Source organism: Monodelphis domestica, chromosome 3 (genome assembly GCF_027887165.1).
Source record: "Monodelphis domestica isolate mMonDom1 chromosome 3, mMonDom1.pri, whole genome shotgun sequence".
Taxonomy (NCBI): domain Eukaryota; kingdom Metazoa; phylum Chordata; class Mammalia; order Didelphimorphia; family Didelphidae; genus Monodelphis; species Monodelphis domestica.
The window spans coordinates 311374754-311400909 of NC_077229.1; the positions used below are offsets into that span (position 1 = coordinate 311374754).

At 35.6% G+C, this 26156-nt stretch overlaps 1 protein-coding gene and 1 pseudogene across 1 annotated transcript in view; one reads left to right on the forward strand and one right to left on the reverse strand.

Moving 5' to 3' along the window:
- Window positions 1-26156, forward strand: part of NKAIN3 (sodium/potassium transporting ATPase interacting 3) — an 868360-nt gene that overhangs the window by 148128 nt on the left and 694076 nt on the right. The window lies entirely within an intron of this gene.
- LOC100029649 (betaine--homocysteine S-methyltransferase 1-like) lies at window positions 8342-16867 on the reverse strand (annotated as a pseudogene).

Genomic DNA, 26156 nt, shown 5'->3' on the forward strand with positions numbered 1-26156 from the left:
TTGCAAAGGATGTTCTTTGCTGGTAAATAAGAGAAAGGGGGAGCAGGCAGGGAAGTGTGTCAAACTTAAGACTCATCCATCAGCTTTAGCTTATACTAATTATACATTTATTTTATCTGCCAATAATTTTTTTTCTAGAAATTCAAATGTTCTTGAATAGAGTTAAAGGAATTTAAGAGGTCATCTGTCCCAATCTTATTTTAAAGATTTGAAAATTGAGATAGATCAGCAGTAAATAATGAAGCAAATTTTGACCTGGTCTTTTAACTTTAAATTCATTTTTCTTTCAGTTGTGACTATTGTCTGAGTTTTTTGTGTACAAATTATTTGTCTTACTAGTTTATTGTTCATCCTTTGTGCCCCAAAAGGACAAATGGCATTATGGGGTGATGTCTTGACTTGTGCCTGAATTGGATTTAAGTGAGTCAGAATTACATAAAGTCATCAACCTCATTCTCTCTTCCAGAGTCATCAAAGCCCAGTGGTAACACAAATCAGGGTGCCTGAGAATGGCTCAGGATACAATGGATGCCTTGGCTTCTTTGATGTCTAATTAAGCTCTCAATGTTTTATAGTCCCAGCTTTTGCCACCTTAATAGTCAGTAGAACAGATTGTTGTCATCTTTCCCTTTTGCTGGGACAAATGTTCATGTGCCTGGGGTAGATAACTCCTCCCCAAATCAACAATAAATATGAAGCCTGTCCATTACCCTCAACCTGGGTAATACCACCTACCAAAACAGTTTAACAGGGTGTGGCTACTTGTATACGACAGTTTATTATGAGCCCAAAGTGAGAGCTAGTTGACACATGGGCACCAAAGGAGGAGAGCAGATTTGAGAAGGGCTGACATGCTGATCTTCTCTAAACATCCTGTACAGCCCATCTTATAACATTATACCCTTCTTCAAGGAGAAGACTAGATAGTAATGGCAATATAGTATAATTGAAAACCCACTAGACTTGGGATAATTAAAGACTTGGGTTTGAATCCTGGTTCTGACCATTATTTATTATTTGACAAATCATGGGCAAATTATTTCTCATGCTCAGTTTTCCCACCTGTAAATTGTGGATAATAATACTTATAGATCTTTCCTTTGGGAATTGCTAAGATACTACTATATATAGTCAGATTATTTCTATATTTTAGTACTCTCTGTTTTATTAACTAGCTATGAGTCCTTGACTTGACATCTCTGGGCATCTGTTTCATTATCCCTAAAAAGGACAGAGTGATCTTTAAGATCTAATCTTGAAAGGTAGTGTTATCCTAATTAACACTATAAATCTGAACTCTCTGATCAATATAGTGGTCTTTATCTATTTCTAAAGTTAAGGCAAACACTTTTCAGAGATATCTGATGTTCTTAACAATCTCTGATTCTAGAGAACAACTTCTGCTCTCAGGTGCTATCATTAGGCAAGAGGCTTTCTCCACTGAACAGGGGTCCTGTTTGTTGTCCATTGCTCTGTTGGACACTTCTGCTGCTATGATGTATCTCCAGTAGATGTCTGTTGCTGATGCTCTTTGCTACTATGATCTGGTGGTCCTCAGTTTCTATGTGGTCTTGAGAGAGTGGTCTGCCCTCTCTTTAATTTTGTAGCCTTGGTTTCCCCTTTTATTTATTTTGTGATATATATTTTTTAGGCAGCAACTTTATCCAGTAACAAAAATCCTTGAGCAGTTTTTAAGTAAACATTTTAAAATTATTCTATATTACTGCTTTTTTATGCATTCCCAAGAGTGACAAAATCTCTGGATTCCCTTTATTATTGTTGTCATCAACATTGTAATCATTATAGACATCATCACCACTATCATCATAACAATTACCAGCACCATCCTACCATCTTTGGTGAATGTCACAATAAACAATCGTCATGCTGAAACGATCTGTTGCATGTTCATTTTGAGTTCTTTTTGAGGAAAGCTTATATTACCAGTCCAGGTAGGTGGTTCAGTGGATAGAGAGCCAGGTCTGGAGACAGGCAGTCCTAGGTTCAAATCTGGCCTCTGACACTTCTTATCTATGTGACCCTGGGCAAGTTACTGAACCCCAACTGCCTAGTCCTTACATTCTTCTGCCTTAGAACTGATACTTAGTATACATTCTAAGGCAGAAGGTAATGTTTTTTTTAAAGAATATATTACCAAATTAAATAATTTAAACTATTTAAAGAATAAATATAAGCAGCTAGGTGGCTCAGTGGATATAGAACCAGGACTAGAAATGGGAAGTCCTGGATTCAAATATGGCCTCTGATACTTGTATCCTATGTGACCCAGGCCAAATCACTTAACCCCAATTGCCTAGCTCATACTGCTTTTCTGCCTTGGAACCAATACTTAGTATAGATTCTAAGGTAGAAGGTAGGGTTTTAAAAAGAATTTTCTACCAAAATAAATAAATTATATAAAGAATAAATGTTTTCTTTCATTATCTTAAATTTTAATTTGGGAGTTTGCTGGGTTATCTGTTTCAAATGTCACAAACATTTTAGTTAAAGTGAAAACTAAGGCCTGAAATCATAAAGAATAATATTTTAACCTAAATATATTTAATTTTACAATAAGCCTTCTTGGAAATGAGATCTAGGAGAATTTAAATTTCATTCTATGCATCAACATCAATCATTTGGCTCAACTCTTCCATTTGCGTGTGATGATTAGTTTGGACCTGTGATTTATTGTGATAGGGAACTTTTGATATAGAAATACTTTTCACCTATTCATACCAATAACTCATCTGCAATTTAGGGTGAAATGCAAGTCTGCCTTTACAATGTCACAAAGAATGCTCTCCCTGCTCATTGCAGTGTCATAAGATTGGTATGGAAGTTGGTGATGAAGTGAACTTGAATTCTCTGACTTTTAGCTGCCACCCCACTTCCTCCCTAGCTAAGATGTCCTGTTTCCTTTTACTTGATAGACTTAATTGAATTAAGGAATGTTTCAACACTACATTGTGTCTAAAGAGCTCATCTAATCAAATCTCTGCCTGGTATAAATGGGAAAAATAAGGAGTAATGATCTCAAGAGTCCTAGCCAAGTTTATAAAGCTAGGTGGTAGTAGATCAGGGAGCAGAATCCAGGTGCCCCAAATTCTAGGTCAATGTCTATTCTGCTGTGATGCTTTGTAATGAATAGATCACAGAAATAATATGTGATGTTAATACTTTGTTGTATCTGTTAACACTTTGACACCTCAAAATCTCTGATTTGGTACATGTAGATCCTTCCTTCACAGTGTAGATAACAATCTATCTTTGCTTTCTTTTCCTGTTTGATTCTTTCCCATTTTCTCTCCTCGGTTTCCTATGAAGAATATAAATAACATACTAGAAGTTTCCTTCATTTGGTAAATTAGTTTTTATTAAACATTACTAATGTGCTGAGGACTGTGCCACATATTAGGGATACAAAAAAGGTAAAGAAACAAACAAATCCAAAACAGCAGTACCCACTCTCAATGAGCTCACAGTCTAAAAAGGAAGGCAACATGCAAACACTGTGCAAAAAGGATATGTACAGTATAATTTGGAGGTCATTTCAGAGGGAAGACACTACAATTAAGGAAGACAGAGATCTCCTCGCAGAAGGTGGGGAGACTTGAGGAAAGCCAGGGGAACTAGGAAGTGGGGATGAGCAGGAGGAGCATTTTAGCCAAGAGAAAGAGCTGGAGAAAATACTCAAATTTGGGGGATGAAAAAGCAAAGAGGCCAGTGCTATGAAATCTCAAAGTATTTGGAGAGAAATAAGGAGTAGGAAAACTGAAACAGTGAGAAAGGGTCAGGATAAAAGGAGCTTTGAATGCTCAACAGGATTTTATATTTGATTCTAGATGTAAAAAGGAGGCATGAATCATTTGAAAAGGGAAGATTATATTCTCTTGATCTTTTAACATTTTTTTCTAACACAGCATTCAGGATATTAACCTATTATCCATTTCTCTCATTGCCCACTTCCTTTTCTTATCAGATGTTTTCTTCATGACTTCTCATTGAACTTACTGAAGATAGCAAGCAAATGGTTGAAATGTCTATCCATTTCACTTTGAGTCATCTACAATGTTCATATTTCAGAGATAGTGACATTTGAGGATTCATAAACCAGGCAGCACCACTGAGAGAACACTTAGCATTATGCCTTAGAATATCCCAGGAAGGGTATATTCTATTAATAGACACATACTGGCTGATACTGCTATTTTTTAAAAAAGTCTTATAAATATAGATTTAAGAGCTGGAAGGGAATTGAAAGGCCATAAGAACCCAACTCCTTTATTTTACAAAATTGGAAACAGAGATGCAAAGAACTTAAGTGACTTGTTCAGGGTCACACAACTAGTAAGTGTCTGAAGATAGATTAAAATTCACATCATTCTGTCCTCAAGTCCAGCATTCTACCCACTGTACCACTTCATTCTCTCCTAGGGTTTAATGCTAGCGAGCAACATGGGAATGTTGAAAGTATTTCATAATTTCTCCAGCACAATATTGCTTAGTGTCAAAATCAATTTGTTCCATAAAAATAAAATAAAAAGTGATTTTTTAATATCTACTATCTCTCTTACCTCATAACAACTCTGTGAGGAAGATACTTCAGGATTTATTATCTCTATTTTACAGATAAGCATATTGAGTTTCAGGGAGATTAATGAAAAGCTTGGTCACAGTTCTAGGAGGTAACATAGTTGATAGTCCTATGGTGGAAAATAAAGTTCCAACTGACTCTATAGCCTATATTATTTCCATTATCTCTCATCATTATTCAATTCCAATAATTTTTGTTATTTGATCATTTTAAGTTAGCAGTAAAATTATGAAGATTCTAACTTGGTCAGAGTTCTTTGGCTAAATCAAATGTTAGTGGGGTTTGGATTTTGGGGTTAACACATGCGTTATTACACAATAAAAGCCTTCATGAACATCCTTCTCTGTTTATTCTTTATGGCAGAGGGATTGTCACATGTTGTTTTAAGTTACCTTCCCAATATCTGATTATGGGCAGCTGGGTGGCACAATGGATAGAGCACCAGACTTGGAGACAGGAAGACTCATCTTTATGAGTTCAAATCTGGCCTCAGACTCATGCTAGCTGTGACCCTGGGCAAGGCTCTTCACCCTGTTTGCCTCAGTTTATTCATCTGTAACATAAGTCAGAGAATGAATGAAAAGGCACTCCAGAATCATTGCCAAGAAAACCCCAAATGGGGTCATGGAGATTCAGACATGACTGAAAAGTAAGTGAATTACAATCTCTATATCTGATAGGTAGAATGAATCCTAAACTCTGGCTAGTCTTTCCTAACTGGAAAAACTCCCCACAAATATATGGGCATCATGAAGAACAGTGAACTATCTGGTGTCCAGACTATCTGGATGCACAGAGAGTCAAAATTCGATGGCTAGCTACTAGTCGAACTCATGGACTACATGTTTTCAGAGAGAGTATTTTTAATATGCTTGAATCAAGTGAATACCCACACTTATAAGTTCAATTCAGGCAAACCCTTTGCTACCTACTTTGATGCATTAATGAGAGTATGAGCATCAAGACCATGATGGGTAAAGTTCTGTGAAAAATGAAAATTCACTTTTTTATTGGCTCTCCTTGGTATCATCAACTGGCACTATAATAGGATCCATGTGAAGATCAACATAAGAGATAGCTGACATCAAAATGAGTAATTTTTAATACCTCGGTCCCACACATGGGAAAATATGGAATTGTTTCAATGATAGTTTCATCAAGAAATGCATAAGTTCATTAAAGAGAATAGAAACTAATTAATGTGCTTTTAGGGTTTTTTTTAATACTCAAAGGACCTGAAGTTAGTAGTTGGATAATTAGGCTGTTCTTCATCTTTAGACAGAAATTAGAGATGATTAGGAATGCTGATGCCTGGTGCAGGTCAATTGTGCATCATTATTAAAGCCATTTAATGCATTTTAATGGTGGCTGATAAGGTGCAAAGTGCCACGTAAGCCCAAAGTAGACATTTTATTCCATTATACTTTAAACATAGACACAAATAGGTTCACATTTGCATTTTTTATGCTTCAACTCAGAAAGCTGAAATTTGTTCTCACATGATGGTGGAATACATAATTGCCAGCGGCATGACCATTGCTGATGCCAGCATCTCTTAACACTTCACCTTAGGGTTCTCAGAGACAAATCGGCACATTGTACTTTCATAGTGAAATCAAGAGAAAAAAGAGTGGTTTTAGCACCTGCTTTATCTATGGAGTCACTGTACAAATTATGAGCTCAGCAACTTCTATAAAGGTTTCCTCCTTCAGTTTACTTTTGACCAGAGAAATTAAAAAAATCCCATTTGCATATGTTAGGTCTTGTATTTATATCAGGAGTCTGCAGTTTCAGCTTTATGGAGGTAGGAAGCAATCTGTAGAAATAGTATGGGGGGAGATTTTGGTATTTACTATCCTCAGCTCCTTCTGTGAAGAAAAAGTATATCTGTCATTATTTTTCCCGTAAGAAAAAAATACAAACAATTTTGGAGATAGATGGACAATTAAAGATCATTTTGTCCAATTTACTCATTTTCTAAGTGAGGAAACTGAGACTCAGAAAGGATTAATGACTTGCCTGAGATGACAAAGCTGGGAATTGAATGTAGAGTCCCTCTCAGGGTCAGTACTTGCATACATATATAGAATATAAGCTTCTTGAGGGCCAGGTTTCCTTTAAAAATGTTAGTAGACTGAATTAATGTTTTTATTATATCATCATACTATCTTAATATTAGCAAAAATTGCTTTGCCTTTTTTAATTTTTCAGGGAGAGAGAGGGCAGAGTTATCACTGATTTCTAAATCTAAACTTTTAAAAAACCCTGGAAGGTCATGATAGGGGTGTGCATTTAATGCATGAGGCTCTGAGGACAATTCAACGTAAGCCACAAGCAATCATAAGGGAAAGAATTGGAAATCTAATCTGGCTTTTACACTGTTTTTATTGTGCTTTCAAAGGGAAATGGAATCTGATGCTGACCTATACTGAAAACAGTTCCTTGTTAAGGAGATAGATCCACCTCCCTGGGGCTATCATGACATAAATAGCAAAAAGTGGAAGAGTTCCAATGTCAAACCGTTCAATCCTTTGAAAGGACCGGCCCCTGAATCTGCCTCTCACCTATATTGCCTCTCAGGAACTCCTACACATCACAGGAATCAGCCAAGCATGATACAACCTCTGCTCAAAATGGACTTGACAGAAGGCCCTTTCCAATTTGCACAATATGTAGCAGTCTGAGAAAAATGCTGCCAGGAAGGAGAACTGAAGATATCTGTCTTGATTAAGTAGTCTCTAGTTAATGAATCACATACTATGGAGGCAAGCGCCTGCCATTGGAATATTATAGGCTGCCTCTCACACTCTTTGGTCAAAGGGGTAGAATGCTGATGGATTTTTTTAAATGGCTTGCCTTAGGTCCCTTGAGCCCTACTGGGATTCTTTGAAATCCCAGGAAAAGTGTGCATTCTGCCAAAAGGCTGGTGTCAGAGAAGAGCATGTGGATACTGTGTAAAGTCTTTAACCAGTGTGACTATGACCAAGGTTCAGAAGAATTGGTAATGTTCAAAACATGCTTTATGAGCCTTGTGTATGTTCCTCCAATGGCTATTAACAATGAAGTACTGTACTTTTTGGCTTTTATTACACTACAGACTGTCTCTGAACATATTTGACATTGAAGATAATTCTGGCAATTAAGTTCCTTAAAATCATTGGCTATTTGATACATAGTAGGGAGAAGGTAGTCATTTTTGTTACACTGAGTTGCTAGTGATGGCTAAGTCAAATGTGTTATTTAGCCTAGGTCACTGTGTTCAGGCAGGTATTTCATCACATCAATTGTTTCTTTTCAAATCAAGTTAACAAGAATTTATCAAATGCTTATTATGTATCAGGTACTGAGCTAAGTATGGAGGATACAGAGAAAGGCAAAAAGCCCTTGCTCTCAAGGAATTCACAATCTAATGAGAAGCAACATGGAAATAAACAAGATATGTACAAGATAAGTTGGAGAGAATTTCTGATGTAAGGCACTAAGAGTAAGGAATACCTGGAAAGGCTTCTTTTTTTTTTCATCTTTAAATTTATAGCAAAACAACAACAAAGAAACTCCACTGAATGGTCTGATGTATATACTTGGACTATTCAACATATATGGTGGGAGCTTTTAAAAACAAGGCAATTATTCTTTCTGTGTTTCTTATAAAAGTTTAGTTTATATTTAATTTGAGAACAAGCTTACACATTATGTCTTAAAGCACCCAGGCTACACAAGTACACATATTATTCATTAGGTTATCTAAGATTTGAATTTCTGTTTCTCAAAGAGTTCCTTCCATTGCTGGTCAGTTATGGCTTCCTTCTGTTGTTAGCTCAGCATTTCTTTTGGTAACTCCCCAAGCATCAGATTTGGACATGGAAGGACAGTATAGCCTACCCAAGGCTACCAAAAGAGACTCCTGGTACTCTCTCCTTGCTCTTCTCTAATCCAGCATTTAAGGTGCATGCTCAAACCATTCCCCCAGCTGCCATGTTTTTCAGAAGCATCAGGCAAGAAGCTCCTTTGAGGAGCCACCTTCTCAGCACTTCCTCTTATAATAAGGCTCAAATCTGCAGCAGCCCTCAATATGCCTGATACCCAAGTTGTCGACTTCCCTGACATATTTTTGGATACCTCATCTGGTAGCAACTCTCAGTTCCAAACTAAACGCAAATTCTGGGAGATCAATAAACCCTTGTTTACCACAATCTGTACTAAGGTAAACCAACAGCTGGCTTTTAATCTGGCAGCATCCAAGCCCATTTCATGAATTTCTCAGTTTTTAAACTAATTGACTGGTGAAAATAGTAGTTGGTGCCAACAATAGAAGCTTCTGCTTTGACCAGCCACACTGCATATTCTCCAAGCATCACACCATACAGAACTCCCAGACCAAAAATTTTAGCAGTCACTGGCTTTCCAGATTCTTTTAAGGCTTCAACTGGTAACATGGCTTCTTCAATTTGCTAAAAATACTCTGCAATCAGAAAGTCCACATTCTTTTTCATAAAGACTGTTGACTATTGTTGGAAAATTTGTTTCACTTCAGTTTCACTCATGCAATTGAAGTATGATGGTGTCTGACTAACTTTGCTGGCAACCAAAGCATCTATTTCTGCAATCACTTGCAGGACAATGTTGTAAACAGCTTCATTCACTTTCTGCTCAGATTTTCTCTGTAACATAATTTTCCCTATTTTCCAACTTGTCCTCACTAGCAAAGGAGGCAAAGGTTTGCATGACATTTGAGCCTTCTAAGGAATTCCTGATGAAGCTGTCAAACTGCTTCTGGGTGCTCGACTGCAACTTCTGCAGTCCCAAGCCCCAGCTTTCACACCTCCTCTCTTTTTAAGGGCAAAGACAAATCTCTTGTTTCCAATTACAATTTCTCCAAAATTGAAATATTAGAGAATTCTCTCCACTTTTTGCCTCTAGTGAGTACGATATTTTTGGTTTACATCCCTGGGATTGGGGGTGGGTGGGAGTTTCCTTACTCCTGATCAGGGAAGCAGCAATAATTAGCAGGTGACAATTATTCTTATGCTAGATCAGGAAATCACTGAACATTTATTAACTCCTACTATGTGCCCAAACACTAAGGATACAAAGAGGAAAGGCATTAGAATAAAGGGAGATTAGGAATGCCTGAACTAGGACTTGAACCAAGGGAAGCTTGATGAGTTGAAATGGAAAATTCCAGGCATGAAGGACAAGCATTGAAAATAACCAGTCAGGAGATGGATTGTCTTGTGTGAGGAACAGCAAGGTGATTCGTGTCACTAGATCACAGAATATACTCTTGCCTGGACTGAGTCTGATAACTTTTTGAAATCTTTTTCATTCATCTTTTGATGAATACATTGAATAATTTATTAAATGAATCCTGTATTTTTAATGTCATCTTTTGCTTGATTAAAAGACTAAAAATCCACATTCATGAAATCACTTTTCTTTGACATCTGTAGAAAAACTGATACCTAGTATTTATATCACTTTATAGATCCCTTTTCTCCAATCTTATTATATCACTAATTGTAGTAGTTAACTCAGTGCCTTACATGTACAATACACTCAATAAATACATTGACCTTGACTAGATTTTATTTTGATCAATGGAGATCTTTGATTTTTGCTTATTTATTTAATGAATATTTTCAAATACCTATTATGTACAAGACACTACAGAGGATAAAAAGATATGCAAAATAGTTTCCCCAAGACCTAATAGGGGAGATAAAACATAAACATAAATAATTTTAATACAAGGTAATATATACACCAAAAGAGTGATATAACAAATACTGGAAGAGTTCAGACAATGAAGATATAATATCTTGTTGGGTTGATCAGTCAGCAACTTTCTAAGGAATTTCTCTCCATATTTTACTTCTGACTTTATGGAATTTATCAATTTTCCCCAATGGCTTACCCTGGAATTTCCCTGTGTGTTTTGTGCCTCTTTACCCTGGAATATCCACTTGCTTCTGTGGCCATTTCACCTTGGAATATGTGTCTGTCATGTCAACCTCTTTCTCCCATTGCTGAGTTCCTCTTGGTGACCTTAGAATGACCAACTTTCATTCACCTGTTGGTGCTACTTCTGATTCCCTGGACATTCTTCTCTATCTCCTCATCTTTTATTTTGCTTTCCTTTTGTGTCAGTTCTCTTTTGTACACACACACACACACACACACACACACACACACACACACACTGAGTAAAGGCATGGATTCATCTCCACCAAGGAAGAGAGTCTCATGTAAATGAGATTTGAGTTTTGGGTTATCTTGGCTTAGCACAATGCCTGACCCATATTAAGTGCTAAACTTAATAAATATTTGTTACCTTATATTTCTTTAAGCGATATTAAATTACCTTGCTCAACTGCCTAGCCTTTGAACAAGATACTGGCAACTAGTAGAGTATAGTTGCCCTTAATTCTTGTGTTGATTTCAGTAACTCAAAGATACATGTTAAATAGGGAGTTGTTAGGTGATTCAGTGAATTGAGAGCCAGGTCTAGAGATGGAAGGTTCTCATTTAAAATCTGACTTCAGATACTAGCTGCATGACCTTGAGCAAGTCACTTAACCCATTTTTGCCTAGCTTTTATTCTTCTGCTTTGAGACCAATACAGTATTGATTCTAAGATAGAAAGAAATGGTTTTTAAAAAAGATAGATGTCCTATAAGAAGGATAATATTTTTATTGAATCAAGGGAAATGAACATCTTATTTATGATGCCCAATAGTAATCACTAAGGTGATCAACCAGGCCTAGCTCTTTATCTCACTTTGGTACTTTGCAGTACCTCTGAACAAAGAAGGATTTTGAATGGAATGTTTATAATAGTGTGAACTCTAGATCATTTTTTTCATTTATTTTCTTTGCCATCTAAAAGTACATATATTTTAAACTTTTTATATGGCCCTTTTTGAGCCCATCACAGTATAAGTGATTATTCATTAGCCATGTTAATGAGTGAATGGATGACTTTCTGGATATACTGCCTTGTATTTCATTAGGTGGAAACATTAAAATACATTAAGGCATTACTTAATGTGGTATAAACCTATTAGCATACAAAAGTCCATTAAGGAGATTAAAAAAAAAGCTTATAGTAATGCCTCAAAGGTGAAGTTATAAAGCTTTTGTAAAAGTATTTTTTTATTTAAGCTTCAGCCTCTGGCTGATACAGCAAATGCAAGAACATCAAGTAATTAAAATCTTTCCTAAAATAAGTATACTCTTCCTATTCCTACTATTCCTTTGGATAATTGATTCCTACTTTATTGTTTTTTACATTGGCCCATTTTTCTTCATTTCATAGCACTTTTCTCACTCAGTACATAGCATACATAGTGTTTTTTTTTGTTGTTGTTGAGTCACTTTTCATTCATGGCCATCTCCTCAGGACTCCTTTTGGGAGTTTGCTAAATGCTTATTGACTGATTGTTTGAACCAGGAAAAAGTACAGAGCGACACCATTAGGAATTGGGGAGGATGCCATGAATTCAAGCAGCTCCATCCCTAGCTTCTAAGTCTTAAAGACTTCTGTTGGGGTACCAGCAACAGATAAGATAAACAAGGTTTCAATATAACTGGCCTTTATTAGAAAAGAATATACTCTAGCAGCATGCATTTCCTAAGAAATGATTGCATTATATAAAAAAGGCTGTGGGTATGATGAACTTTAAATTTTGAACTTTTCTTGGGGGGGGGAAGGAAATGCAGATCAATCAATAATCAACAAATATTTATTGATCATATTCATTCATATTCATATTCATATTGATCATTTCAGGCATTGAGATAGAAAGACACATCAAGTGATAGCCTAGAACTTCATTTTACTAGTTTATCATCACAGGAAAGTTCAATTCAGCTCAACTCAGTTTGTCCTATCTTCAGGAGGCAGTTGTAAAAAGAAAATGCATGGCAAAAGGAATCCAGTACTATCCCTGAATCTTCCATTTGGTTTAGGCTCCTCAGTTCCTCTCCTATTAACTCTTCTTGCAATGGATGAGTTTCTCACCCTCCTCTTTCCCAAATCCATTTGAGTAAGCATCCATACAAACCATGTTCATTTCTAACTCAATCATCTGTACTATTTTTCTACCTCATTTCTTTTCTTCCTCCCCTTTCAAATCTCTATAATGTGTTGTTGGAGGGGGTTTGCCATTAGAATTTAAGCTCTTTGAATGCCCAATTTTTGCTTATGCTTCTTAGCCAATTAACTGGCTCACAGTAAGTGTTTACTTGAAAGCAGAATAACAAACTCAAAAGACTTCCAAGTTTAATGGAATCTTAGAATGCTTGAGCTATCTACTTGAGACATTAGAAAATATATACTCCAACCTCTTTATTTTATAGCTCAGGAAATTGGGAGTTAGGTATGTCAAGTGATTTGGCCAAAATGACACACATACTTTAGGGGTTTAATAAATCCTTACTGGGCTTCACTGAATTCCAACACAGATCATTGGGATTTTCTTCTGTACCAAGGCCTCCTAGAGACAGTGCAAACTGAATCAGTCATTTTCCCATGATACTAGATGACTAAGCAAGAAGTATTCGAGTCCATTGTAGTCAGCTATGGCTATGAATTTATACTGCCTCAAAAGATCAGAAAAATTAAAGGACATAGTCACTTACTGCTCTACAGACATGTCTTGGAACATACAATATACCCATTTTTTTCAACTAGGAGGATGATATTTTTTGTGGGTTTCTTCTGAATCATACTTATGGGCATGGAGATACTTTAACAGGTGTAGCGGAGAAATGACCCTGACAAGTCTCAAAAGTATAAATCAATAAAAAGGCAATGCTATTATTTTGGAATCACAAATGACATTTTAACCAAAACTCTATCAAACATTGTATTTGGATCTGCTTTAAGGCATCATTAGCCCATTATACCCAGTTCCCCTGACAACTCTCTAACACTATTATAATATAGAGCAACAAAGGATATTCTTAGGAAAAGGGAGTTTCCCCAATCTATCTGGTGTCATTAATGTTTATTTTTCTTTGACCCAAATTGCAGTGTATTTAGTAGGTATTGAGAAACAACTAAAAGGAAATGAGCTGAGGTTATTAGAATATAACAACAGGACAGTGATTTTCAATGAAATAAATTAAATTACTCAAATAGATGGATGATATCTTGTGTAAGTCATCCCATAATTTTGTCAGAGAGGGTCCACCCAACATGCTCATGCCTTGCTTGCTTTATCTTGATATGTTAAGATTATAAATAGAGCCAGTAACTATGTATTGGTTATAGTTTGCTCTCATTCCTTTTCAATCAAATATTTCTCTGATGAAAATGCTTGTTTTTTTTAAGTTCCTTATTACATATTATAGTTTATTACATCTAATGTGTCTCTTAATGGTCCAGTGAGTAATCATTTTATTTTTCAGAGTTCATAATATTCTCTGACCTGCAGTCATAGAACAACATTGGTATATTATTTAAATGTACCTAAACATGTACCTTTTTCAGGGAGAATTTCAGTTTATTACAAGAATTACACATTTCTTGAAGGCAGTCCAACCTTCTTTATTCAGGGGACTGAGAGTCATGCCTAAAGTCAGTAGGACCTGGGTTAAAATTTGACCTCAGATACTTCCTACCTGTGGGACCCTGGGCAAGTCATTTAACTTCAATTTCCTGACCTTTACTGCTCTTCTGCCTTAGAACCAATACATCATATTGATTGATAGACAGAAGGTAAGGGTTTTAAAAAGAAAACCAACTAATTAATAGATAGCTAAGTGATGTGGATAGAACTTTGAACCTGGGGTCAGGAAGACCTAAGTCAAATGCAGAGCTAGGCAATTATTATCTGTGTGATAATAATAATAACAACAACAACAACAACAACAATAATATGTAGAGCTTTAAGTTTTGCAAAAGTTTTTATGTCTCATTTGATCCTCATAGCAACCTTGGTAGGTCAATACTATTTTCACCTCCATTTTAAAGGTAAGGAAAGTTAAGCAAGCAGCTAGTAAGTATCTGGAGCTGGCTATGGACCCAAATTAAGATGTGTTGTGTCTCATGTGAAGTATAGCAAGGAGGAAGTTGTCACTGGATAGTAGAGTATGTGCAGGAGAGTAAAATGTAATGAGAGCAGAGAGGTACAAAGATGCCAGGGTATGAAGAGCTTTAAAATCCAAACAGTGGATTTTATATTTGATGATGGATGTCATAAGCAGTCACTAGAATTTATCAAATAAGCAAACAAACATGGACAGATCTGTGCTTTTGGAAGGTAAGTTTGTTAGCTGTGGGCGATGGACTGCAGTCATTACAATAGTCCAGGTTTTTGTAATAGTCCACATGAGTCAGGTTTACTGAGGGCAATGTAGTGCCAATATTAAAGGAGGAAAGGAGGCAAATATGAAGGAAAAAGTGACAGATTTAGAAACTAAATGGAAGAGGCAGCTGGATGTCTCAGTGGATGGAGAGGGAGACCTGGAGATAGGTAGTCCTAGGTTCAAATTTGGCTCAAAATGCTTTCCAGCTGTGGGATCTTGGGCAAGTCACTTAACCCTAATTACCCTGCTCTTTTTGCTCATCTGCCTTGGAATTGATGTATAGTATTAATTCTGAGACCAAAGATAAGGTTTTAAAAAAATGGATGTAATTGTGAGTGGGTGGGAGAGAGAGACAGAGACAGAGAGACACACAGAGAGAGACACAGAGCTAGAGAGATGATTACAGGATGAAATCTAGCTTCTGAGTCAAAACTAAAAGGCATGAAACATCAAGGAGCTCAAAGAAAGTATAATGTAAAGTATAATATAATAATGAATTACAATTCCTGCCTCCCTGAGGCAAAAAATATACCCTTCCCTTTGAAAAATTCTCTGCTGTACCCTCAGATTTTCCCGATTACCATTCTTTCTCTTTCATCAGAATGTAACTTCAAAACCGATTTATGGGGGAAGAATTTCTTTAACAATAGATCCTAAACTATCATACAGAACATAAAGAACACTGTATTTCCCCCCTCTTACTTCTTTGCATTGATCCACTAGTCCAAATCATTTATTTGGCAGGGCACCAGTTCAAACTGCCCTTCAAAAGGAATCAGTGAAGCTTGAAGTTTTTCTGTGCATAAGCTAGGAGATAATTTACTGATTTGTAGACTTCTGGAGACATCAATGAGGTATAGGAACCACAAAAGAATATCTTAAGATTAGCAAAGTCCAAGGTTCTTTGTGCCTTCCATCATGCCCTGCTCTCAATCCAATACCTTTATTGATGGCAGTGGGGGTATAGTGTTTTGCACAGAGGATTTCCTAGAAGGAAGTTCTATTTTTCAGTTGAATTTTTCAAGAACAGTGACCCTGAGTATAAACTTTTGTGGAATTTGTTTTCTAGCAAATACTTTTTTTTTTTGCATTTCTACTTTACTAAAGTGATGGAGAGTAAAACATTAAAAATAAAACCCGAGGAGGTAATTGGTGCCTTCTAGGCTCTGTAATCACCCTGGTGTAGGCTTCATCTCACCTCATAACTGGATTTTTGCAATAGTCTGTTAGTTGATCTCCCTGCCCAGAGTCTCTCCTCTTTTCAATATGTCTTTCTTTCAGCTGTCAAATTAATTTTCCTCTTCTGATCATGTTGTTCCCCTCCTCATTTAATAAACTCTAATGTCTCTAGTACTTATAAGATAAAATATAAAATACTCTGTTTGGTATTCAAAGCCTTTCATCACTTTAAAACTTCTTAACTTTCCAGAATTCTTTACTTTATTATTTCCCAGGTACTTTGAATCCAGTGACACTGGTTTGCTTGCTATATCTTATATTCTATATTTAAACTCCACACAATTTCTTGTTTTCTCTCACTCCTGTCTTCACAAGACTTTCAAAGGGATCTAAGAACTCCTATATTAATGGGATTTCCTTTTTCATGTATACTGATTAAACCACAATTGCAGAACCCAAAGTTACAAGGGGTGTTAGAGCCTATATGGTCCAACCTGTGCTTGGACAGTTATCACTTTTAATAGGTCTACAAGTTTTCATTTGGTCCCTTTTTTTGAAGATTCTGCCATTTGCCACTTACTGGGGAGGCAAGTTAACTTGACTGAGCCAACAGGGTACCTTCAGAGAAAGGTAAGAAACAGCATTGTCACAGGCAGATCAGAACACCATTACCTTGACCATAAAATCCCAATAAGGATATCTCTGGACACTAAACTCCTGCACTATGGGAAGAGCAGTGTTCTTTAAACTCTCAAACCAGCTTCCAGCTTTTACAGTCATAACTTAGGGAAGAAATTGCTGTGGGCCTACTGTCCTTATCATCACCAGCAACAGCTGATGACCAATTGCCACCAATTTCCATCAATAGGTAGATACGAGAGAACCCCAAGAGTAGCAGAACCACTCATCATTCATGGAAAAAACTCTTGTGGAGAAGGGGACAGCAATCTGAATCAACTGCCAACCAATTGCCATTCACAGGGCATGTGCCTTAACATAGCTGAAGCACTGGGACACCCTGAGGGAGAAATAAAAGGAAGCATGTTCCAAGCAAGTCAAACCACCTCTATCTTGACAGACATCTCCCCTTAGAACACGATGGACACCATCTAGAACATTGAACCCAAGGGTCTCTGGAATAGCAGAGTTTCAAGCCTTGTGTTCCACAGCCATTACCTTTGGAAGCAGCCTCTGTTGAGATATAGCTTGGCAATTTACAGCCATATCCAATGAAGACCTAGAAAAGAAAGTTCTTGTCACCAAAGTCCTTTGTACTCTCAAATGGTTTGACATAAGAAAACTGATTTTATCAGTGGGAATAATATTTAAAAAGAAGCATTACCAGTTTTGCTGCTATGCCCTGAGGACTTTCCCTTCTGACTGCAGCTGAAATCTTCCATAGATATTGTCAAATTAAAATATGAGCTCCTTGAGAGAAGGGGCTGCCTTTTCTGTTTGTATCCTTTGAAGTTAGCACAGTTCTTTGCACAAAATAAGTGCTCAGCAAATGCTTCATTCATTTGTTCAAAAATTTCTCTTGTGAAGCAGCCCATTCTACTTTTGGGTAGCTTTAGTTGTGAATAAGTTTTTCCTTGCAAAAGATGAATTTTCAGTCAAGCTTGAAACATTTTGCTTAAGCTTCTTTTTATTAGTGAAGAAAAAGATGACTAAATGCAGCATCCTTTATTAAAAGATGAAGATGAGGTGAGGGCTTTTGAGAGAAAGACAGTCTTTATTTCTGTCTCAAGAAGGAACATGAATAATTCCAGACTCTCTTTGGGAACAACTCCAAAGAGAAGGGAGAATTTTTAAAAAAACAGACTTTGGAAATGGCAAATATTTGGCAATCTGATTCACAAATATGCCTCTGACTTTCAGCTTGTCTTTCTGGAAACTTGAGAGAATTACCCCTTGGATAATATTGAGGACTCTCTCTTTGTTAGCAAAATCTCAGTTTATTCCTATTTAAATAGCCCTCTCATCTCTTGATAGGGAAGAGTTTATGGTCAAAGGATAGAGAAGATTAAATAGATGCAGAGAAAACAAGGAGGCAGATAGATAGATCAATGGATAGAGCACTGGCCTGCAGTCAGAAAGACCTGAGTTTGAATCTGAACAAAGACACTTACTAGGTGTGTGACCCTGGGCAAGTCATTTAATTTCTATTTGCCTTAATCCTCTTTAATCCCCTAAAGAAGGAAATGGCAAACTACTCTAGTACCTTTGCTAAGAAAACCCCATAGACAGTATGGTCCCCAGGGTCACAAAGACTGAACAACCGGGTTCCAGTGATTGATCTACTTTTCTGCTCTTTGCAATGATATGCACCTTCTGATGGAACTATGTGCTCAATATTTAGATCAAGAAATCTTTCTTTCCACATATAGCTATAGACAGATCTATCTCCATAACTCTCTATACCTATCTAAAATACATGGTCAAGTGGGGAACTAATTTTGTTGACTACACATTTTAATAGGAGCTTAGCCTAGTTTTTTAAAAATATAAATGGGAGATAATAAAAGGGGTAGAAAAATAGATTTGTGTTAATTGAATAAGTAAAATTTAATTTAAAATAGCCAACTGCCTAGAACTCTAATTTTTCTTAAGTATTTGTTCGCATAAAGTTTATTCACTATTAATTATTGGTGATAATCTCTTCTGTAACTAGATTTTAATGAGAAGAGAACATACTGTTGGGTGTAAACTTGTGTTATCCTTCCCCCTTCCAAGATAGTAGACAGAAAAGGAGCTTTATGAGTCTAAAAATCATACCTCTAGAACAGCAATATTTAAAGGGGATCTATATAATTCTAATTCAGTATTTCTACTGTGTCTCAGAGCAGAAAAGATTAGCTAGCCTTGTGATTCTCTCTATAGTTCCCCTCAAGATAGGAATCATAACCTCCCTTGGAAAGGCTGGGAAAGATGCCAGAATTATCTATCTGTGCTTCACCTCAGGTTTTAAAATCACACAGATATGCTTTTCAGTGGGCAACACACACATTGCACTTAAATCAAGCCTAAATTTGCATCTTTGCAATTTTCATCTATTACTCCTATTTCTTTTCTCTGTGGCAGGCAGAGCATGCAATCATGACCCTCATTAAGAGGAATAGTTTCTGCAAATTATACAGTGATACTCATTCTGCCCTCTACCTTGGTCAGACTATATCTGGATTATTTTGTTCAGTTCTAGATTCAACAGTTTAAGAAGTATACTGATCAGCCAGAGAGAGTCTAGAGGAGGTCAATCAGCATGATAGATGTAAATTGCAAAAAGGCAATTTTAGCTTTGTTTCCTTTGGGGGAAATAACTTCTGTACTATTAGACTCCTCCAAAAGTAGAATGAGCTGCTTCAGGAGGTGGTAAATAGCCCTATAGTGGAGGACTTGAAATAGTCATATAAAGTACATTATGGAAGGAATGTTTTTTAGCATTTAGGTTGGAATAAAGGAACAGTGAGGCCCCTTACCATTCTAAAATCATACAGTTTTGTAATCTATGATGCACACCAATAGCACTTCAAATAGTTGAAGACATTTATTTTGTTGCACCAGTCTAATCCTCTTCAGATTAAACATCCGCAGATCCTTCAAATATTCCTCAGATGACATAAACTCAAGTCCTTTCACCATCCTAATTATCTCCCTCAGGGCGCTTCCTAGCTTCTCATTTTTCTATAAAACAGGGGATCCAGAACTGAACATGATATTCTGTTGTGATCAGATCAGGGCAGAATACAGAGGAACTACGTCATGTTGGAACATATTATTGGAACATCTGACCATTGTATACTATTAGATGACAAGTATAACTATTAATAACTTTATAATATTCATGTAGGTAGAAGACTTCTCATAGAGGGTATGTGTGTGAATTGATTATGTTGGGGAAATGCTTAAAATGTATACATGAGAAAGAGAGATACACTGGGAAAAGGGGAATAAAATGGAGAAAATTATATAAAAGAGAGACACAAGAAAGAGCTTTTACTATGCAAAAGATAATGAGAGGTAGGGAATGCTTAAACTGAATTTTCATCTGAATTAGGTAAAAGAAGAAGATAATTTTATACCCTTCTGTGTGTGTGTATAATATACATATATGTATGTATATAATATCTTAATTAGGTTTAGAAATCAATATTGCCCAAGAGGGACCAGTTGGCATTAAAAACACTAGAAAACAAAAATAATTAGAGCCTTTTATTAAAATGATAAATAGTCCATATCTAGAACCAAAAAAAAGCTTTCTCTGAAATGGGAAAAAACTAGAATCCCCCAGTAAGATCAGAGGTGAAGCAAAGATATCTGTTATCACCACTATTATTCAATATTCCACTAGAAATGCTATCTATAGCAATGATTCAAGAAAAAGGTAATTGAAGGAATAAAAATGGGCAATGAAGAAACAAAACTATTATTCTTTGCAGTTGGATGATGCTATATTTAGAGAACTCTAGAGAACCATCTTAAAAATTAACATTAGCAAACAAGTAGAATATATAATATACTCACATAAATCATCAGTTTCTATATATTGTCAACAAAAACAAGCAGAAAAGATGTAAAGACAGATTTCATTTAAAATAACTGCAGACAGCAGAAAACACTTGGGAATCTACCAAAGTAAATGCCGAAACTGTATGAACACAATTTCAAATACTTTTCTCATTAATAAAGATAGGTATTAGCAATTGGATAAATATTAATTATTCATTAATAGACAACTAATATAAAATCACAATTCTAAACTAAATTAATTTACATATTAAATGCCATACAAACCAAATTAGCAAAGAGTTATTTTATCAAGTTAGAAAAAATAACAAAACTCATCAGGAATAACAAATGGTCAAGAATGTAAATGGACTCAATGAAAGAAAATGTGAGGAGAGGCAGCTTTGCAGTATCAGATTCCAAACTTCATTACAAAGTTGTAATCATCAAAACAATCATATTTTGGTTAGTGAATGAAGCAAATGAATAGAAAGATTAGGTGCATAATACATAAATGGTTATAACAGTCTAGTATTTGATAAACCAAAAATGCAAGCTATTGGGGGAAAAAACTCACCATTTGGGAAAAAAAGGAAATCTAGAAACAAAACACAGACAAACATCTTAAACAACTTATAAAAATAATGTCCCAAATTTTAAATATTTAGATATGAAGGGTGATATCATAAGCAAATGGGAGGGCATGGGAAAATGTATCTGTCAGATCTATTAATAAGGGATGAAGTTATAATCAAATGGGAGATAAAGAGGATCATGACAAACAAAAAGGATAATTTTGCTTCCATGAAATTAAAAATATTTGGCATAAATAAAATCAAAGCAGCCAAAATGAAAAAAAGGTAAATTGGGTGGGGGGCAGGGACAGGAAATGCAGCTAATTTCTCTTATAAATGTCTCATTTCTCAAATATATAAAGAATAGATCCAAATTGTATCAAATAACAGCCACTTCTCATTTGATAATTGGTTAAAGAATATGAAGGCCATTTTCAGATGAAGAAATTAAAGGTATTACTATGTATAAAAATGCTCTAGATAACTATTTATTAGAGAAATGCAAATTAAATCATCTCTGAGGTGTACCACCTCAGTAATCATTTTATCTAATATAACAGAAAAAGAAAATGATAAAAGCTTTGTGATTGTGGGAAAATAGATATAATAATGTATTGTTAGAAGAGTTATGAACTGATCCAACCTTCTGGAGAACAATTTAGTACTAGACTCAAAGGCCAATAAAACTGAGCATACCCTTTGACCTTGTAATATTGCCATTAGCTCTGTGTTCCAAAGAGATCAAAGAAAAGGGGGAAAGACCTATGTACAATAATATTTATAGAAGCTCTTTTATGTTGGCAAAGAATTGCAACTGAAACAATGTCCATCAATTGGGGAATAGCTGAACAAGTTATGATATATGGTTGTGATGGAATCCTGTTGTACTCTAAAAAATGTTGAGTAAGATAGCCTCAGAAAAACTGGGAAAATTTTATAAGAACTAATGCAAAGTGAAGTGAATGGAATCAGAAGAACATTGCATACAGTAATATAAATATTATAACAAAATCGACTCTCAAAAACTTAGCCACTCTAATCTAAACAAACATCTAGTACAATTCCAAAGGACACATGATGAAAAAATGTTATGTACCTCTGGAAAAAGCACTGAAGAATTCAATGCAAAATGAAGTATAGTTTTTTTTCACTGTCTTTTTTTCTTGCTTTTATCTCCTAACATGGATTACATGGAAATATGTTTTTATGACTTCATATTTATAATTGATATCACATTATTTGCCTTATCAATGGGTAGAGGATGGACAGGAAGGAGAAAATTTCGAACTCAAAATTTTCAAAATGAACATTATATACATATATATGTGTGTGTGTGTGTGTGTGTGTGTATATATATATATATAAATATATATATATTTATTTATTTATTTCAGGAGTCCTTGTGAAAAGAGGTTATTTCCTTTTAGCTTTCATAGCCCTAGTATCTAGATAATTACCTTGTAAAAATAGGAACTTAGAGAATATAAAACATTAGAGATAAAAATTATTTCAGAGGCTATCTAGAACATACATTGTCATTATTATCATTTTAGTCTCCTTTGAGTATCAGAAAAGGTCTGTGAGGTAATTGTTATAATGTATTATTATCTCCATTTTACCGATGCGGAAACTGAGCCTACTAGATGTTAATCAATTTGCCCAGGGTTACCTAAGAAATAAAAATAAGAGATTGGATTTGAACCTGGGTCTTATTGACCACAAGTACAAAACCCTAACTACTCTACTGCAGTGCTTTTTAGGAATCATTTTTATAATGTTCTTTTTTTCAAAGATTATTTTTATTTTTTTAAATTTTATAATATTTTATTTGAACATTTCCAAGCATTATTCATTAAAGACAAAGATCATTTTCTTTTCCTCCCCCCCACCCCCCATAGCCGACGCATGATTCCACTGGGTGTCACATGTGTTCTTGATTCAAACCCATTCCCATGTTGTTAATATTTGCATTAGAGTGTTTGTTTAGAGTCTCTTCTCTGTCATGTCTCCTCAACCGCTGTAGTCAGGCAGTTGCTTTTCCTCAGTGTTTCTACTCCCACAGTTTGTCCTCTGCTTATGAATAGTGTTTTTTCTCCTAGATCCCTGCAGATTGTTCAGGGACATTACACTGCCACTAATGGAGAAGTCCATTATGTTCGATTATACCACAGTGTATTAGTCTCTGTGTACAGTGTTCTCCTGGTTCTGCTCCTCTCACTCTGCATCACTTCCTGGAGGTCGTTCCAGTCTCCATGGAATTCCTCCACTTTATTATTCCTGTTTGCACAATAGTATTCCATCACCAACATATACCACAATTTTTTCAGCCATTCCCCAATTGATGGGCATCCCCTCGTTTTCCAATTTTGGGCCACCACAAAGAGCGCAGCTCTGAATATTTTTGTACAAGTCTTTTTCTCCATTATCTCTTTGGGGTACAGACCCAGCAGTGCTATAGCTGGATCAAAGGGCAGACAGTCTTTTATCACCCTTTGGGCATAGCTCCAAATTGCCCTTCAGAATGGCTGGATCAGTTCACAACTCCACCAGCAAAGAACTAATGTCCCAACTTTGCCACATCCCCTCCAGCACTCATTACTTTCCTGCTATCATGTTAGCCAATCTGCTAGGTGTCAACCTCAGAGTAGTTTTGATTTGCATCTCTCTAATTATAAGAGATTTAGAACACTTCTTCATGTGTTTATTAATAGTTTTGATTTCTTTATCTGAAAATTGCCTATCCATATCCCCTGCCCATTTATCAATTGGAGAATGGCTTGGTTTTTGGTACAATTGATTTAGCTCTTTATAAATTTGAGTAATTAAACCTTTGTCAGAGGTTTCTATGAAGATTTTTTCCCAATTTTTTGTTTCCCTTCTGATTTTAGTTACATTGGTTTTATTTCTGCAAAAGCTTTTTAATTTGATGTAGTCAAAATTATTTATTTTACATTTTGTGATCCTTTCTATGTCTTGCTTGGTTTTAAAGTCTTTCCCCTCCCAAAGGTCTGACATGTATACTATTCTGTGTTTACCCAATTTACTTATGGTTTCCTTCTTTATGTTTAAGTCATTCACCCATTTTGAATTTATCTTGGTGTAGGGTGTGAGGTGTTGATCAATTCCTAATCTCTCCCACACTGTCTTTCAATTTTCCCAGCAGTTTTTATTGAATAGTGGATTTTTGTCCCAAGAGCTGGGATCTTTGGGTTTATTGTATACTGTCTTGCTGAGGTCTCTTGCCCCCAGTCTATTCCACTGATCCTCCTTTCTGTCTCTTAGCCAGTACCAAATTGTTTTGATTACTGCTGCTTTATAATATAGTCTGAAATCTGGGACTGCAAGGCCCACATCATATATTTTTTTTCCATTATTTCCCTGGATATCCTTGATCTTTTGTTATTCCCAATGAACTTTGTTATGGTTTTTTCTAAATCAGTAAAGAAATTTTTTGGGAGTTCAATGGGTATAGCACTAAATAGATAAATAAGTTTGGTTAGGATGGTCATTTTTATTATATTGGCTCGTCCTATCCATGAGCAGTTAATGTTTTTCCAATTGCTCAAGTCTAGTTTTAGTTGTGTGGAGAGTGTTTTGTAGTTGTGTTCATATAGTTCCTGTGTTTGTCTCAGGAGATAGGTTCCTAAGTATTTTATTTTGTCTAAGGTGATTTTGAATGGGATTTCTCTTTCTAATTCTTGCTGCTGAGCTGTGTTGGAGATATATAGAAATGCTGATGACTTATGTGGGTTTATTTTGTATCCTGCAACTTTGCTAAAGTTGTTGATTATTTCAATTAGCTTTTTGGATGAATCTCTAGGATTCTTTAAGTAGACCATCATGTCTCTGCAAAGATTGATAACTTGGTCTCCTCCTTGCCTATTCTGATGCCTTCAATTTCTTTTTCTTCTCTAATTTCTACTGCTAGTGTTTCTAGTACAATGTCAAATAATAGAGGTGATAATGGACATCCTTGTTTCACTCCTGATCTTATTGGGAATGCATCTAATTTATCCCCATTGCAGATGATATTAGCTGATGGTTTTAGATATATACTGTTTAGTATTTTTAGGAATGACCCTTCTATTCCTATGCTTTCTAGTCTTTTTAGTAGGAATGGGTGTTGTATTTTATCAAAGGCTTTTTCTGAGTCTATTGAGATAATCATGTGGTTCTTGTTGTTTTGCTTGTTGATGTGGTCAATTATGTGGATGGTTTTCCTAATATTGAACCAGCCCTGCATCCCTGATATAAATCCTACTTGATCATGGTGGATGACCCTTCTGATCACTTGCTGGAGTCTTTTTGCTAGTATCCTATTTAAGATTTTTGCATCTATATTCATTAGGGAGATGGGTCTATAGTTTTCTTTCTCTGTTTTTGACCTGCCTGGTTTTGGAATCAGTACCATGTTTGTGTCATCAAAGGAGTTTGGTAGAACTCCCTCTTTGCTTATTATGTCAAATAGTTTGTATAGCATTGGGATTAACTGTTCTCTGAATGTTTGATAGAATTCACTGATGAATCCATCAGGCCCTGGGGATTTTTTCTTAGGAAGTTCGTTGATGACTTGTTGGATTTCATTTTCTGATATGGGATTATTTAAGAATTCTATTTCTTCTTCTCTTAGTCTAGGCAGCTTGTATTTTTGTATATATTCATCCATATCACCTAAATTGGTGTATTTATTGCCATACAATTGGGCAAAGTAATTTTTAATGATTGCCTTAATTTCCTCTTCATTAGAGGTGATTGTCCCCCTTTTCGTCTTTGATGCTGTTAATTTGCTTTTCTTCTTTCCTTTTTTAAATTAGATTGACCAGTACTTTGTCTATTTTGTTTGTTTTTTTTCAAAGTACCAGCTTCTTGTCTTATTTATGAAATCAATAGTTCTATCATTTTCGATTTTATTAATTTCTCCCTTAATTTTTAGGATTTCTAATTTGGTTTTCTGCTGGGGTTTTTTAAATTTGATTGCTTTTGAGTTTTTT